This window comes from Perca flavescens, chromosome 14 (genome assembly GCF_004354835.1).
Source record: "Perca flavescens isolate YP-PL-M2 chromosome 14, PFLA_1.0, whole genome shotgun sequence".
In the NCBI taxonomy this organism is placed as follows: domain Eukaryota; kingdom Metazoa; phylum Chordata; class Actinopteri; order Perciformes; family Percidae; genus Perca; species Perca flavescens.
In genome coordinates, this window is record NC_041344.1 from 29,991,157 (window position 1) to 30,010,313 (window position 19,157).

At 41.3% G+C, this 19,157-nt stretch overlaps 1 pseudogene; it reads left to right on the forward strand.

Moving 5' to 3' along the window:
• Positions 1-1,347: 1,347 nt before the first annotated feature.
• Positions 1,348-18,745, forward strand: LOC114567790 (connective tissue growth factor-like; annotated as a pseudogene).
• The last annotated feature ends 412 nt before the right edge of the window (positions 18,746-19,157 follow it).

Consider the following 19,157-nt stretch of genomic DNA (forward strand, 5'->3'; position numbering starts at 1 on the left):
ATCTAATTCCATCAACCTTACCAATAACATTTTTTAAAAACTCTTCACACATGTCAGCAGAAGGAGTGAATGAAGGAGTAACAGTAGGATGAAGAACAGCATTTACAGTAGAAAAAAGTACTCTCGAATTATTACAGTTTCTGGAGATAATGAGAGAGAAATAATTTGATCTAGGCAATTTAACAGCTCTTTGATATTCTTTCAAAATGTTCTTCCAAATCTCATAAGAGACTTGTAATTTATCTTTAACCCATTTGCGCTCAGCCCTCCTACACTCCTGCCTAAGAGCACGGGTAGTACTGTTCAGCCAGGGCTGTGATTTGACTTTTCTTCCCCTGGCTTTGACAGGAGCTACAGCATCTAAAATCTCTAAGCAAGAAGAGTTAAACTGATCGACCAAATCTTCTAAACCTATACAGGGAGAGTGTGACTCAATCAATGAAAATAAAGGAGAGACATTAAAAACAGCTGAAAAACTACTAGCTGTACATGGATTGAGGATGCGAGACGAAACTGTGGCAGAAACAGTATTACCCGGAGCAACACAAGGAAGGTTAGAATAAAAAATAACAGTCTTATGATCAGAAAAAACAGTATCAACAATCTTCACACTATCAATAGAGAATCCTAGAGATAATACAAGGTCAAGCGTATGACCACGTTCATGAGTTGGACCCGAAACATGTTGCACAAAATCAAACGACTCTAATAAATTCATAAAATCTTTGACCAGGGGCTTTGAGGGGCAACACACATGTATATTAAAATCACCCAAAATTAAAATATTATCAAAAGAAGGGACAATACCAGATAAAAATTCAGAGAACTCCTGTATAAAATCCCCACGAGAGTTAGGGGGTCTATAAATCAAAACACATAACACAGATTTAAAAGAATTCAGCGTAATTAACTGAGATTCAAAAGTGCTAAAAAGTGCAGAAGATGAAAGTCTACACTTAAATTTGTCTTTAAAAACAACTGCAAGACCCCCACCACGGCCAACAGACCTAGGGGTACTGAAAAAACTGCAGCCAGGAGGAGAAAGTTCGGAAAGAGAAGACAATTCACCAGCATTAAGCCAAGTCTCAGTAACAAATAAAAAATCAATTTCATGAGAAAGAAAAAGATCGTTCAAAATGAAGGTCTTATTTGCCAGAGATCTCGCATTTATCAACGCCATTGACACCGGAGTGGGAGTGGCATCAGAAGAGGATTGCAGAGAGGAATCATAAAATGTTACCGGACTCTTGTCACGTAAATAGCGAAGATTCCGATAATTAGCTCCTCGATCTGCAGAAAAACTGCAAAAACTGAGGCATCAGCAACGAATACGGAAAGACAGGCACAATGTATGAACATCTCAAGCTCACAACCACGGCCTCCGCCATCGAAGAAACTGGTCCGACGGCTGGAAACTTCCCGATCCTCTTTGATCTCACAAGGACTCCAGCACGCTTCCCACGCTTCCTTCGCCGTTTCCTCCACATGCACAAACATCCAGGCAGGTAACACATTTTCCTCAATGCGACTGGCACAATATGCGAGTGCAGATGCCAATCATCTCTGGGATCGCTGAATAAACAATCGGACACAGCCGATCGAGTATTAAGTAGCGTCATGCGATCGTATACCAGAGGGGAGCAAACAGAGCGCGTGATAAAACAAACAAGAAACATTACAAATAAAAGAGACAAGGACAGACTGTGGCAAGCCGGCAAACATCCTGGCGCCATCTTGCTCTGACATCTCTGACAAACTCGACAAACACTCTCACTTATGAAGGCTGGGTCATGACCGAAAGAACGAGATCCAGGGTACCGAAATGGGTTTCCTCAGGAGGGTGGCTGGCGTCTCCCTTAGAGATAGGGTGAGAAGCTCAGTCATCCGTGAGGAGCTCGGAGTAGAGCCGCTGCTCCTTCGCGTCGAAAGGAGCCAGTTGAGGTGGTTCGGGCATCTGGTAAGGATGCCCCCCCCGGGCGCCTCCCTAGGGAGGTGTTCCAGGCACGTCCAGCTGCGAGGAGGCCTCGGGGAAGACCCAGGACTAGGTGGAGGGATTATATCTCCAACCTGGCCTGGAAACGGCTCGGGATCCCCCAGTCGGAGTTGGTTAATGTGGCTCTGGAAAGGGACATTTGGGGTCCCATGCTGGAGCTGCTGTTGAATGCTTGCCTCGCTTCTCTATCGTCATCGCGTTAAACCCGCCAATAGTGCGCCAGGTGGATAAGCCAGTTTGTGATTGGTCCCCGCACATTTTTAAGCAGGATAGAAGAAATGTACAGGTTCCCAGCCTGAGCTGCAGGGAGAAATCAAATCGCGTGCAGATCGGGCTGTGTTTACCCAGTCTACCATTTAACCATATCAAACGTCTTTTTGGCATCAAGGGAAATAGCAGCTACTGTCTGTCAGCTACAGACCATGCAATATTAATGAGACGCCTGATATTATCTGACGAGCTACGCCTGTTAATAACTCCCACCTGATCAAGATGAATTAAAGAAATAATAACCTTATTCAATCTATTTGCCAAAATATTTGAAATAATCTTAACATCTAACTGCATTAAGGAAATTGGGCAGTAATTCTTACAGTCTCCTCGGTTTTTACCTTTCTTAGGAACCAATATTATCAAAGTCTGCCTAGGAGTTAAACTTCCAAAAATTTAGAAAAGGTTGTTGAAAAGCAACTGGGTGTTTGAAAAATTTCAATCTGGTTTTCGTAAACTGTTTTCTGAAGCGGCTTTACTCAAGGTCTCAAATGATGTTTTGATGGCTGTAGATGTTGGAGATTGTTCAGTCTTTGTTGAATTGGACCATAGCGTTGCATTTGATACTGTTAATTCAATTTAAATCACTTTATTCATCCTCAGGGGGCAATTAAATGACACAGAGAGCAGCACATTCCACTACATACAGTACATAATAAATACATAAATATTAATATATAAAAAAGAGAAAAAAGGGGGAAAGGGAATGGGATTAGTGCATCAGTTATCAGTCTACGGAATGAAGTGCAGTCCAAAGATTTGGGAGGTGGGGAGGGGGGGGGGGGCTGGACAGCCCTGGGGACAAAGGTTAAGATGTCCTTGCTTACATCAAATGATCTTAGTTTCCTGAACAGGTACTGCCACTGATGGCATTTCTTCAGAATTTCTTCTGTGTTGGATGAAAACTTCAGCTTGTTGTCAAAAATAGTCCCAAGGTATTTATTCAAGTCAACAGGCTATATCACCTGGGCATTTCAGGGACTGCATTGGAGTGGTTCTCATCCTTTTTCACTAGTAGGACTTCTTCAGTCTCTGTAAGTGAATTTGTGTCAGACAGTGCTGCTTCGCCATGTGACGTCCCCCAGGGATCGGTCTTGAGACCCATTTTATTCTCCATATACAGTACAAGTAGCGGTACTAGGACAGATTATCAGTAGTTTTGGTAACATCTATCACTTGTACGCTGACAACATCCATTTGTATCTTTCATTTAACCCTGATGAGCAACATACATTTACTGAACTTTTTAAATGCTATTAGGAGCTGCATGGCAAACTATTTTCTGCTACAAATGCAGACAAAACTGAAGTTCAGATTTTTGTCCCTGATAACCTTCAGTCAGTGATACGGTAGAACCTGTGTGCCCTATCCTCTTCTTCTCGGCTTGATCTGCGTCATGTTGGTGTGATTTTTAAGTAATCACACCAACCTGTTTTCAACTACACTTTTTTTAATTACGTTTGTATAGAATATTCCACAACCGAGCAGAAGAAACCTTCATATAATCCAATCCAATCCACTTTATTTATATAGCACGATATTAACAAACACAAGGTTTCCAAAGTGCTGCACAAAAAGATAAAACTGAATAAAATAGATAACACAATAAAAGCACAATAAAAGGATGAGGTACCCAATATAAAGATAAAAAGCAATACAAATTAAATAAGAATAAATTAAAATAAAAAATGCACTGCCTGCACACAATAAAAATATGCAAGTATACACATAAGAGCAACACTCTACCTGGTGTTAAAAGCCAAAGAAAAGAGAAATAACAAAATGTGACAATAACAACAAAGCACCGACTGATGTTTTTGGAAAAATGTTTAATGGGCACGGAGCAAGAGCCATGATCACGGCCGTGATTCTGAGCAGCATGCATGGGAATGAAGCACAATATACTATATCTGAATAAATGTCCGGCCTTTCCCTGATGGGCTGAATAACTCAATACATTTGTGGCTCGGCACGTTTCAGAAATAACGTCGCTAAGATGGTTTAAAGTGTTGCTAAATCTAGCGAGAAAGTTGCCAAGTTGGCAACGCTAGATCCAGCCCAGAACCTGTATGGCACACGATCCCCAGAGGATGTCATATCCAGCATCACATCTCAATCGCTCCTCGTTACACATTTCCTGACAGAAGGAGCGGGAGAAAAAGAAAGAGAAGGGTCTTTCTCACAGTTTGGGGGTCTCTTGACAAGATTTATTCAAAACCTTTTCATTACTTGCTACATAAATAAAGCTTTACCTACTTTCAGCTTAGTAGCATGTTGCAGTATCAACCTCTCACCTCATACAATCTATATGTTTCATCATTATGCCTGCTAACCACAAACATAGCACAGGCATCGTGGCTTTGTTCTGTTCTGTTGTGTCAGCATAAAAAGTTTCCATAATGAAGATCTACTACGGTATCTAACCCACAAAACGATGACAAAAAGATGAACACACAATGTTACAGAGTCTATGTCTGAAAGGCATTTGTACTTTAAGTCTTAATCATGGCTACAGGCATTGTGTGTGTGTGTGTGTGTGTGTGTGTGTGTGTGTGTGTGTGTCTGAACTTCTACTGGCCACTAAAGTGCTTTTCTGCAATCATCTCATCTGCTAAATGAAATCTGAAATCACTCCTGAAAATTCAAATTCAAACTGTTTGTCCGCTGTGAATACTCATTTATTACAGTAACTGTCCGAGCCACTGTGAGGCTGACGCACACTGTAAATTAAATTCCAAATGAAGACTCTATATGAACAGTCACATGCGTTGAGTTCTCTCAAAGTTAACAACCCTGTTAGTTGCCATTTTGTCCACCAACACCCCTATGAACTAATGATGTAACCGAGGAGTCTGGGAGAAGACCGTTTGATTTGGAATATTTGCACCTCTCAGAACAGAGTGGCACGGCTCTGGTTTCTCGGGCTACACCCACAGGGCTGGTATTTAAGTCCGATCCTCCTCCCAGACTTCATCAGTCTGCTGCAGGGAGAATAACAAGAGCGACAGGAACCAGTACTACTGACAAACATGCCTGTGGAAACTTCAGCCACATTCTCTCTTCTCCTGCTTATTATCTCATCGGTAAGTTTTCTTTTAACAAAGACGGTTGAATTAAAAAGTAATTTGGGGATACTCATAGTAAGATTGAGGTGCTGTGCTGCTTTGGAAATCTTCAGAGCATGTGAGTTGTTAGATTACACCATGAAGAACTGAACCTCTGATGATAAAGTTTGGGATTGTAGCATTTGGGAAGAAATGTATGGAGCTCCTGCTGCTTCTGGCACCACCTTACATTGACTTACAAAAGTATTTTCTTCACTGTTTGTCTATATATATATATATATATATATATATATATTTTTTTTTTTTTTTTTTTTTTTTTTTTTTTTGCTGTCATGTTTTTCCTCCAAACCTGCTCCCTCTGTGCTGGGCTGATGCTGAGCAGTGGGAAGGAAACAAAACATGGAAAATATTTGCTGGCCAATGTGATCACAGTCTGGTGTCGCCATCTTGTGGCATTCTGTGGCGTTATTAAACCAGACCAAAACAACTCCAGAAGCCTTTATACAATTGCTACAACAAAGAATCTGCTCTCTATGTAAAGTGCATTCATGTGGCAAGTTGACATATTCATACTTATTTTTATGGTATTTTGTATAAAATACATTTGTTTGCCACTCCATTCACATGGAGGCTTGAACCCAATTTCAAGCTGTACATTATAACATCATCATCATCATCTAAATGACAAAGAAGACAGTAGTTTTAGTGGCCTGAACTTGACCAAGTGGTGATAAATATGAGGAAGTGGCTGCTTGCTCGCCCAAACAATAGAAGTGCAAGAGAATGGTGTGTTATATGTGTTGTTTTGGAAGGTAATCACACCTTGTATAGGAAAAATTGCAACCCAGTGAGCACGGCTGAAAGTCTCTTTTTGGCCACTCTGGGACAGCGCATCACAACAAACACAACACCTGCTGTATCATGGCAAATGGGTTAGCAAATAGTTGTCTATTTACACAGACACAGACCACCACTAGCATTCATTTGGAGTCGTGTTTGTGTCCATTTGATGAATGTGAGCCAATATTGAGCACCATGTTCTCCAGCTAGTCTCTAACTTTGCTGCTGGACAGGAAGTGTCAACTGGCTTTATCGGCGCTGATTTAACTGAAAACAGCTACTGCACTCTTCTGAACAGTTATAGTCCAGTCATTTTATGAAAAAAAGATAGAACAAATTGCAACAGAAGCAAACTCAACTGTTTTTGTATCCTCAATATGTCCTGAGTAAGGAAAAAAAAAAAACCAGAAGAATTAGAATCCCATTAGGGGAAAGTTTTGAAAAAGACAAAATATAGCCTATTCTTTTTCTCACGTGAATAGGGTAAAAAATGTAACCTTTAGATATCACCATGAAAATTACAGAGTTGATTACTTACATTAAGACAAACAAAAAATGTATTACAAGTTTTTTGAAATTGTTTGTTAACATGGGCAAACAGTGCATAATCTAATTACGTATGTGCTAATTAGCATAAATACCACAACAGATTTAAACATTGGGTATAGCCAGGTGAAATGTCTTGTTGAATTTTGTTGACATATAACAGTAAAAGACTTCATGTTAAAGTGATGGTTCGGAGTAATTTCACCCTAGGGTCCTTTGCACCATGACCTCGAGCCAAACCCAGAAGCTTTTTTCACCTGGGTCGGACATTGGGAGAGTTAGCGTAGAGTAGCGTTCTCAGCTGAATAGCTTAGCACAGGGGCTAATGGATCCGAAGTGTCTCTTAACATCACCACACTAATAATGCCCGAAATGATACCAAACGTCTACAGTAGTACAAATAGGTTATGCACTCATAAAACGATAGATTGTAAAGTTTGTAAGTACACCAGAAGTTTATGTAAATAACACTTGCCTGCTGGCTTCTGCTCTCTGCTGTTGTTGTTGCTGCTGTAAGACGAGTGCTTAGGGCCGTCTACAAATTACAACACCGAAAAGAGATGCAACAAAAATATTTATTAATTTAACTTATTTTTTTAAAGTAAGTGCTGTAGAATAACTAGCAGGAGACTTTATAATTGAGGTAAGTTTGGAGACATTACCTTATTTAATCATTAAATTAATAAATATCTTTGTTGTATCTCTTTTCGGTGTAGTAATTTGTAGACGGCCCTAAGCACTCGTCTAACTGCAGGTAGCAGCAGCAGCAGAAACAGAGCAGAAGAGAGCAGTCAAGTGTTATTTACATAAACTTCTGGTGTACTTACAAACTTTACAATCCATCGTTTTATGAGTGCATAACCTATTTGTACTACTGTAGACGTTTGGTATCCTTTCGGGCATTATTAGTGGGGTAATGTTAAGAGACACTTCGGATCCATTAGCCCCTGCGCTAAGCTATTCAGCTGATAACGCTACTCTACGCTAACTCCCCCAATGTTAGACCCAGGTGAAAAAAGCTTCTGGGGGGGTGTTTGGCTCAAGGTCTAGTGCAAAGGACCCTAGGGGGACATTACTCCGAACCATCACTTTAAGGTCTGAATGGAACCCATTTAGGATACCCATGAGCAGTAATACATAGAGGCAGGATGAAGTACTTTAAACCAGCCTTTATTAATTATTATTGCAGAGATGGGGTTTGGGGCTGGGTCCGTGGGACTGTTTCTGGGGGACGAGTCTGGGGGAAGAAGTACTTCTTCCTGCCTCTATGTATTAATGCTCATGGGTAGCCATTTTTTGTTTGTCTTAATGTAAGTAATAAACTCCATAATTGTCACGGTGATATCTAAAGGTTACATTTTTTACCCTATTCACGTGAGAAAAAGAAAGAATAGGCATATGAATAGGCTATATTTGGGTCTTTTTCGAAACTTTCCATTAATGGGATTCTAAAGGGCTTTTTGTTCCTTACTCAGGACGTACTGAGGATACAAAATCAGTTGAGTTTGCTTCTGTTGCAATTTGTTCTAGGTTGACCCCCATTTTGGTTTAAAATGACTGGACTATTAGTGTACATAATTAGAGAGCTACATTATAGGCCTGGCAATCCCAGAGTGTATATGTGTGTGTGTGTGTGTGTGTGTGTGTGTGTGTGTGTGTGTGTGTGTGTGTGTGTGTGTGTGTGTGGGAGGCAGGCAAATTGAGATTAAAGGACAAATTGAGATAAAATCAAACTATTTACATATGTGTTTCCAAAAAAAAAACAATGTGCGCCTCTCAGTGGTGGAAGAAGTATTCCGATCCTTTACTTCAGTAGACATACTAACACCACACTTTCATAACACGCTGTTACAGTAAAAGTCCTGCATTGAAAATGTTACTTAAGTAAAAGTCTGTAAGCATCATCAGGAAAATGTAGGCTAGTTAAACTATTTCAAAGTAAAAGTACTCAATGCATAAAAATCCTCCCATTTTAGAAACAGAAAACGATCCAAACAGTGTCAATCAACAACGTTTTTGATCGTTTTATCGATCCAGCTTAGCTTGTGGGCCTATTGTAATGTTAAGATTTTATAAACTACATGTTTTTTGTATGCAGAAATCTAACGTGTGCAGTAACGAGTACCTAAAGCTGTAACAGATGAATGTAGTGGAGTAAAAAGTACAATATTTCTCTCTGAAATGTAGCGGAGTAGAAGTAGAAAATGGCATGAAGAGAAAAGACTCTAGTAAAGTACAAGTACCTCAAATGTGTACATTACTTGAGTAAATGCAGTCAGTTACATTCCACCACTGGTGCCTCTCTTCAGAACAGCACCAGGAGCGTGCTTAGTGCCCCCGTGGACATCCTGTGTGTCTGGTGCTGTGCCCGCTGTGTGCTGCTGATCTCACAGTGGTATGTCCACACACTGCAGGACCACTACAATACCAGCCAGCAGGTTTGCAGTGAGTGGAGTAGTATTACTGATGAGTTGGTGTGTTTTGTGCTTTCTGAACGCCTCTGGTTCTGGAAGTGTTTATTTTTTATTTCATGCTGATACAAAGAGTCGAAGCCTGGAACCAAGCCAACCAGCTACGAGATGAGTCGTGACCATTTTTCGGGAATTTAGTAGGCACAGATTTAGTTATTAGCAATTACCAAAAGTATTTTATCAATATAAAGGTATGACTATTGAAAACCGTATCAGTTTGAATACATAGTAAACAGGGCACCACCCTGAACTCAGGGACCAATAACTGAACTGTGGATACTGTCTCAGAAGGTGGTGTTCTCCTAAAAACATGAATTACCTTAATGAATGAATGTCATATTAATAAAGTAAACAGTGAAGGAGTGAAAGCCGAGCACTGACCTGCACAACCAGCTGTGATTGCAAAATGTACACACATAATCACAGACAACTGCTCTTTAAAGTCTAATAGAATTTATTTAACGTCAGCTATACTGATTAATGATCAATATTTCTTCAATCAATGAACATCTACTATCCTGCTACAACTATAACTGTGTGTGTGTGTGTGTGTGTGTGTGTTTTTGGTTAATGAGAGAAAAGGGGACTGGAAAGACACAGAACTGTCTAACTGCTTGTCAATCACTGCACATGCACACGCATTCATTCTCCCTTGTGGTTGGGAGTGGCATAGCAGACCGTTTTGGGCTTAAGCGGAAAAGGACTGAGAAGTTGTCAATGTAAAATTTTTTGGCTAAGTCCTGGATCTTCACAATCCTACCTACAGCACCTTTAACCAAACAGCAAACACAGTGCTCTTTAACAGCAATAAACTAAAGGACGCAGTGACCCGATTCACATTAATACAGTAAGACTTACACAACATCAGAGCTAACTAAATAACACACTAACTGATCTCTGCCCAGAACTGGACTGCCTCTAGACGCTGTTCCTAATGCGTTTATTGGCGTGTTTGTCCGTCAGTTGGTCGGGTCCTCCGAATGGTAGCGGAGGGAAACAGCTGAGTCGACTAAATGAAGAAAAGGGCCATTTACGGTGTTGTCCTTCTTCCTTCTCTGTGAAGAAACTGTTTCTTCCTTCTGCAGGTTAAATGGAACACTGATTGGATAGTGTTTCCACCGGTTCAAAGATGTGTTACCGTGAACATGAAACAGTCAGTTACTCGTCCAGCCAGGTGAAAACGCCTATTTAAAGGTACAAACTTTAGCAGAGTAGTATGTCCCCTGTAACAACGTGAGTTGCAGTGGGAAAGACACAGAGATGTGACCTGCGTTAGTTTTAATCTTCTGGGTCACGTGACCAGGAACCCCTTGGGGTTTCCTTGATTCCCTTCAAATGGAAAGCCAGAGTTTGGATTCAGACTTAAAGTTAGCCCATGAGCGTGGACCCCAGTGTCTGTGGTTTTGGCCCCTCAGGCTGTGGTTCCTACATGTATGCCCCTGTCCTTTCTTACAGGAGCCACATGGCTACAGAGTTTCTCTTTGTTGGAAAGGGCCACATGGTTCAGGTTCCATCACAATAAAACATTTGAGTCGGCGCAAAAGAACATTTTGAAAACTGCCAAAGAGGTAAAGGAATAAGACTGTACAGAAACGATCAGAGACTTCAGTCGTGGCAGCTCGCTATAGCCATTCGCGGGCTCAGTAAACATTTCCATGGTAACAGCAAGCTCCACCAATCAGACTGACTGCTACAATTAGGATTATGGGTAGTGTAGTACTTCTCCGTGACTTCATGGATAAAACATACAGACTTCGTTTCACACAGTCCCTCCAGAAAAACGTGATTATGCGATTGCATAATTCAATGCATAACAAGTCTGCATATTTATGCGGGGGCCACATTTTTTTCAAATACGCCGCACTTTCGCTGCATAAATTGCCGATTTCCACGCTAAATATGCAGGGCTTGCATGATTTCATAATCCCTGCATTTCCGTTGCAAAAAAGTCAAATATATCTTAGCAGAAAGTTGGAAAACGTTGCGTTTACTTCACACAAGCAGCCATTTTCCCCTGTTGCCATGGGAACGTTATGAAGTGACGTTATGAAGTGACGTTATGAAGTGACGTTATGAAGTGACGTTATGGAGTGACGTTATGAAATGACGTTATGAAGTGACGTTATGGAGTGACGTTATGGAGTGACGTTATGAAGTGACGTTATGGAGTGACGTTATGAAGTGACGTTATGAAGTGACGTTATGGAGTGACGTTATGAAGTGACGTTATGGAGTGACGTTATGGAGTGACGTTATGGAGTGACGTTATGAAGTGACGTTATGAAGTGACGTTATGAAGTGACATTATGAAGTGACATTATGAAGTGACGTTATGAAGTGACGTTATGAAGTGACGTTATGAAGTGACGTTATGGAGTGACGTTATGAAGTGACGTTATGGAGTGACGTTATGAAGTGACGTTATGGAGTGACGTTATGAAGTGACGTTATGGAGTGACGTAATTACGCGACGTGAACATCACTGAAAAGCAGGTTGTTGGGGGAATCACTTTTTTTTCTCTTTTTCCTCAAACCGCAATTTTTGCAAGTTCCCGCAATTTCATCGCATAAAATTGCATAAATATCCCGCATATTCCATCGCATTATTCTGGAAGGACTGTTAAGAATCTCTCAGCTCGTGGTTAGTCTGCTTTCGATAGTTTATGACTAATAATCAAAATCTTTATGGAGAAAATTAGCGGGATTTTCACACTCTATCTAGGCATTGATGGGGGTGTCCATCTCTAGCCTTCACTCATTAACCTGTGTTTGGTGCGTGTGTGTGTGTGTGTGTGTGTGTGTGTGTTGCAGACAGCGGGCCAGGACTGTTCCCAGCCCTGTGCCTGCTCTACAGGGCCCCCCCCCCTGCCCGCTGGGCACCAGTCTGGTCCTGGATGGCTGTGGCTGCTGTAAGGTGTGTGCCAAGCAGCTGGGAGAGCCCTGCTCCCTGCTGGAGCCCTGCGACCATCACAAGGAGCTCTACTGTGACTACACTCTGCTGAGTGACAGTGAGACTGGCATCTGCATGGGTAACCCATTCTCCTTCACACACACACATTTTCACCATTTATTTATGTCCACATAAAAAAAAATAGTACAGGGACACAAATATTACAGATGCAATACAATACAAGACACAAACTCATGGACCAGTGGCACACAGCAGATTTTCACAATAACACTTACAAGCACAATACTCAGTTCACACACACACACACACACACACACACACACACACACACACACACACACACACACACACACACACACACACACACACACACACACACACACCATTTAACATATCTATCAATTCTCCTTCACACACACACACACACACTGCCATTTAGCTATCCATTCTCCCCTTGCATACACACGCATACATTTAACATCTTTATCCACACCCATACTGATCAAACTCTAAAAAGCCATTTCTCGTGATACTACATTTCTCGGTCATTCAGGAATATAAAGTAGGACCAGCCCGTGTTTTCTAGGTGATAAAAATAATTTTAAAATAGTATAGCACCCTATAGTTGGCCAATGCAGATTGGTCAGCACTGGTGTATTGTAATCGACGTATAATTTTGGCAATGTTTCTTGTTTGGAAGAAAGACGATTGGACCACTTTCTTTATGTGCGACTCAAATATCATATGTTGGTCTAACAGGTGATAAGGCCACAGGAACTATAGCTGTATTTACTTTCTTCGTCCCGCCCCTGACACATCTGGACAACAAGCAGAGTAATCGCTTGGATTTTTCCAAGAAAAAAACGAAACCGAGCCAAGGGGAAACGCTTCAAGTTCACAAACTCATCAACTAATATGGACCAGAGCAAACCCACTACAGGTGTGAAAAAGCCCTAAGTATAAGCAGGGCAAAGAGATGTGGGCTAGAAATTAAATTGTAGCAAGTCTACCAGGAAACGTTAGAAAAAAAGAACAAAATTGCTATCTATTTTATTATATTAAACTCACTTTATGAATAAAGCACATGATATGTAGTGTCGCTAACTGTTCATAAACATTCATAAACACAAAGGCTCTTTGTTACCGCCCACAAACGTCCCGCACTTTTTTGTTACATTCGGAGTTTATGAGTTTTCTGCAGCCACAGATTCCATGTGGCCCTGGTAATAAGTGATGATTACTTTTGTATTAGTCTATACATTGTTTTTAGGAAAATCCTACATATTATTATTATATATATATATATATATATATATACCTTTAATGTGTGCCTGATAAACTGTATACTTCTAAGTCCTCCTATAGCTGTTAGTGACATGTGTCTGCTGTGTATTCATTGCGTTGTATGTATGAGTGAGAGTGCTGCGTGTCTTGTGTCTGTCTGCAGCTCAGGAGGGTCAGACGTGTGACCTGGGGGGTCGGATCTACCACAGCGGGGAGTCCTTCCGGCCCAGCTGTAAGCACCACTGTGTGTGTATGAACGGAGAGATCGGCTGTGTGCCGATGTGTGCTAGCGACGTCCTGCTGCCCTCCCCTGACTGCCCGTACCCCCGCCGGGTCCACATCCCTGGGCGTTGCTGTGAGGAGTGGATGTGTGAGCAGTCGCCCCCGGAACACCACTACCAGTCAGTGCTGGCCGGTCAGTCTGCTCCCAGGTTCACACACACACACACACACACACACACACACACACACACACACACACACACACACACACACACACACACACACACTTCTGATTCAACTGGTACCACTACACTCATCCACTGCTTCCGATTATCAGTGGTGGAATGTAACTAGGTACATTTACTGCACTTAAGTACAAATGTTGAGGTACTTGTACTTTAGTTGAGTGTTTTCTTTTCTACTTCTACTTCTAGAAATATTGTACTTTTTAGTCCACTACATTCATTTGACAGCTTTAGTTACTGGTTACTTTAGTTACTAGTTACTTTACACATTAAGATTTCTGCACACAAAACACATGTAGTTTATAAAATCTGATGTTTGATTCTAAAGTAAACTAGCCAACAATATAACGGCCTACAAGTCCAGCTGAAATAATTAGACCATTAAACACATAACTGTTTGGATCCTTTACACTTTCTAAAATGTGAAAAATACTGTTAATACATTTTCAGTATTTTTACAGTGTGGGATTAGTACTTTTACTCAAGGAAAAGCTCTGAATACTTCTTCCACCGCTGGAGAATTTACATTATTAGCTTTGTGGCTCTGTGAGGCTGTACCTGCTGTAAAAAACACCAAACTGTAAGAGGATAAGCTAAAGTATTGAGCAAATTGTATTTTTGGACCCAACAAGTCCTCCAAATGATACGACAATAGAGGTTTTTATTCTTCCACTCTAATACGACCCAAGGAGCATTTTCTGTCCTCATATCTAAACTAGAGAAGGTAACGGTTGCGGTTTTAAACATGTTGTTAACGTTGTGAAATGGTCCCAGTTTGGTTAGGTTTAGGTACCAAAACTACTTAGTTAAGTTGATAAAAAGATGGTGGTTTGGGTTAAAATCAGACGTTACTTCACTTCCTGAAGGTTACCCGGTCTCCTGGGTGAAAGTCCTGTGTTTGTTTTACCCATCCAACCCCCCAACCTGCCTCCTTACCAGGACGTACTTTTTTTTTTTTTTTTTGTAGGGTGGTAGGGGAAGACTCGTCCCTGATTGGCTTGCCCTGACATTCTTACCCTAACCATAACCAATCCAACTCCTCTTGCTTAAACCTAATCAACCCAACCAGAGCAGGCAACAAGTACTAACTAGCCATTCAGGGATGAGTTGTCTAATGAATATTCATGAGTCTTCCCCTACCACCCTGCAAAAAAGATTTCACTACCAGGACATATGGCGGTCTTATACTTCCTGACCTTACTTCCTACCTTGCTTCAGTCAGAACTACTACAGGCCACTAGAGGCCGCCGCCACTAGAAACCTAAATATGGGTCAGAATGATGCTGGAACAATCGACCTATGGCGCTGTTTTTTTAGGCGAAGACAGTCTCCTTTGACCTAGTCTATATCCTTGTCGTTCCACTTCCGGGATTTCTCCATTGGAAATTTTGCCGGATTTCGCTTATTTAGGCTGGATATCCAATCCCTTGGGCTTCCTTTTTGTTGGAATTTTAAACTATGGTGGATTTATGAGGATTATGGTTAACCTGGGCAGCTAGCCCAATCTGAGTTTTCTGTTGCACGACTAAAACTACTTTTGAACGTACACACCCGAGGCTATTTTGCAGAGGCACTGCGGCTTTTCCCGGTGCTTAGCACTGCCCAAGACAATTGTGATTGGTTTAAAGAAATGCCAATAAACCAGAGCAGGTTTTTGTCCCATCCCAGAATGCTGTGTGGACTAGCCAGACCTTCCTCCGCAGCGCCGATGGGGAGGAAGGTCTGGCAAAGTGGGACTACCTTTGACCTGATGATGGCACTAGATGAAATTGCAGGCATATATGCCTGCCAGCTCGGTCACCCACTGTCTTGTAAAAAAGATAAGACCACTCACCATTGGCCTTTCTTCATCCCTTTTCTCTCCCCACGTCTCATTACTCCTGTTGCAGGAGCATCTCAGATTCGTCCCTTGCCCTCTTCCAATCCCGTCTCAGTCTTCAGACGAGTGTCTCCTCATGGACCACAGGCAGAGAGTCCCAGAGATAACTGTATCATCCAGACTACAGAGTGGAGTGAGTGCTCAGCCACCTGCGACATGGGCGTCTCCTCTCGCATCACCAACGACAACCAGCGCTGCCAGCTGGAGAGGCAGAGCAGGATCTGTATGCTCCGACCCTGCAGCAGCCAGCAGCACAAAGACATCAAGGTCAGTGTTCCCTTCAACAAACACAAGTCCAACAATAATCCACAACATGTTTCCATACATGTTCTGATTTCTTTAAGGCAGGGGTTTTCAAAGTGGGGTCCTTTAGGGGGATCCCCAGCAACAAGGGGAATGATTTATTTTAACTGTAAATCCCATCCATAAGTTACATAATGAATGAATGTACTGTAGGACGGTTTTGACCATGGGTTGCATACAATTTCTGTAATAAAACGTCAAAAAACTAATTCCTATCAGTTTGAGAACCTTGGACAGATTCTTATCAAATGGGGCTTCGTAGTCTAATTTGTGTCAGTTTAGGGGTCCTTGACTTGAGAAGGTTTGAGAACCACTGCTTTAGGATGTTAATAGAAAACATTGAATTACTTTATTTATGATGTTTTAGTCCTCTGGCCTTCAAAAGGTCAAATTCATGAACCGAATTTTAGTGTGCAGGATTGTTTTTAGTGTTTATGATCCATCCGAACTGTACACTTTCTGTCGTGCAAGAACTGCTGGGTGTTAAAAGTTGAAAGGCAGAAGATCAGAACATATTAGTGGTGGACACCAGTGTCTCCACACCATATCCACATTACTGCTATAAAAGACCCCAGTCAGAGACAACAATTCCTCCAATTTAAAAGACAAAATACGTTGTTTTTCCTAAACATCCCATGGAAGTGTTTCAAACCTGCTACAAATCACTGTTTTATGATTGTAGGAATGTGAGTGTTAAGTTAGGTTTAGGCACAAAAACCACTTGGTTAGTTAAGGGAACATCATGGTTTGGGCTAAGAGGACTACTCCACCATGGTTACAGTAATGAACATGTGGTTAAGGTTAGAGGAGTTTTTTTTAGTTGACCCAAACATCCACCAACCTACTCCTCCCTACAGACTCGTCACTCTATAACGTCTCCTAACTTCCTCTGCTCTCGTCATCTTTGGCACTTGAACGTGAACAAATGTGGGTTGAGGCTACTGAACTCACTGATGCTGTCCTTCTGGGAAGGGCAAAGTCAACAGAGTGAGCCATCCTGACGCAAGATGTTTTTGTCAGATTGTTATAAAATGCATGCTCTCTTTCTCATTAAACGTTGCGACTCAGCACCCAGAAACTAGCTGCAGTTGGTTGATTAGCTGATGTTAGCATTGCAAGTCTTGGCTACAGTGCCTAGAGCTCTGCTTGACTCCAAAAATAAGTGTGATTGAGAAAATAAGTCTCCTACTCATTTGATATTACCTCAGTAAACATTGTCCTAACAAATATATAGACTCAATCGCTAGTTTCAAGTCTTCTTCAATACAGCATGGTGTTCATCATGTAAATTATAGTCCCATTTATTTTAAAACAGACAATAAAGCAAAACATTAATCATCTCACTGTATGTTTTCACTTCATCAAAGTTAGTTTTTACATTTTGGTTGCCTGAAAATGCCTTGTTCAGCGCAGGGTTGCACCTTGCTAACCACGCTAGCTAGCTAGCGCTAGCCAGAAAAATCTGGTAAGCGCGACAAGGAAGAATTCAAGTGACGTAATTCCTGTCCTGCAGTAAACATTGCCAAAAAAACATGCAAGCATGTAATAAACATAAAACCTTTGGTAACAAGTGGGACATGAGTCTCATTACCATAACAAAATAACACTGGGTGATATGGAGGAAATCAAATATCACAATTCTTTTGATCAAATACCTCGATATCGATACCGCAACGATATTGTAGTGTTGACTATTGGTGCTTTCACAAAATATTTACACAATGAGATTTTAGATGAAAAATCATCAGTAATGTGGATATGACTAAGTAGGTAAAGGCAAATAATAAAACAGTCTGGTAAGTTCAGAAAATGACATCACTTTACTGTAATGCAGCCTTTAAAAGACAAAGACAACACTTATGCCATTACGATATCCAAAATTTAAGACGATATCTAGTCTCATATCACGATATCGATATTGATATATTGACCAGCTCTATAACAAAATGACCGCTGCATGGAATGCTGCATAACTCCCACCAGTGAGAGGGATTTATATATACTAATTTATCAAATATCCGACCGACAGCCAAGCTTCCTTGCACCGGCAGGAGTATAACATGTAACAATATAACATTTTTGTCAGACTAATCTGAAAAAAAATCATTGCCAACTATTTTTTGAAATCAATTAACGTATTGATTGATTTATTGTGGCCGTTTCTGTACCATGTTATACTATACATCACTACAGCAACAATATGACTAAGTCCATTGACCCCATGATGACATATCATTCACTGATTATGGTCTCTGTCCCGCAGAAGGGGAAGAAATGTGTCCGGACGCCAAAGGCCCAGCAGGGGATGCGCTTCAAGCTGTCGGGCTGCTCCAGCGCCAGGCTGTACAAACCAAAGTTCTGCGGTGTCTGCACAGACAATCGCTGCTGCACGCCGCACACCACCATCACAGCAACGGTGGCGTTCCACTGTCCAGACGGAGAAGTCTTCACCAAGAACATGATGTTCATCAAGACCTGCTCATGCCATCATGACTGCCCACACAGCAATGACATCTTCCTGGCGTCCAACACTCGGAGGATGATTGGAGACTATGATAATGATATGTGATGAAAGGTTACACACACACACACACACACACACACACACACACACACACAAATCAGGAATGCACCATTCTAACACCCTACTCTACTCTAAATCCTTACAACTACACATCTAACCTTCGGTGTAATCCAACCTTAAAGTCATTTTTTTTATTAATATTTATTATTAATTATTATTAATGATTAATTATTAATTACTTTTTTCACAGAGATAAAATATTTTTGCTGAAGTGTTTTTTTTGTTTCAACACAATTGAAAAGATGAGTAGTCATCCCGCCAATGTTGCCATGGGATGTTGGTTTGGAAAACATCCACAGAGAGGCAATTCAACTCGATTAATCAAATTTAACCTAGCTAACTCCAATCCAGCCGAGATTTACACAAATTAGTCTGGAGGACATTCATCATTACATCTTGACTCATCTTGGACATTACATTTTGGCGAAACAATGAGGGGCTTGAGAGTGTCAGTGTCAGTGGGGGGCTGGGGCCTTCTTAACTTCTTCACCAAACCCAGTTGGGGTAGTTCAGCTGCCAGGTCTGGTCAACAGTTATACAGAGA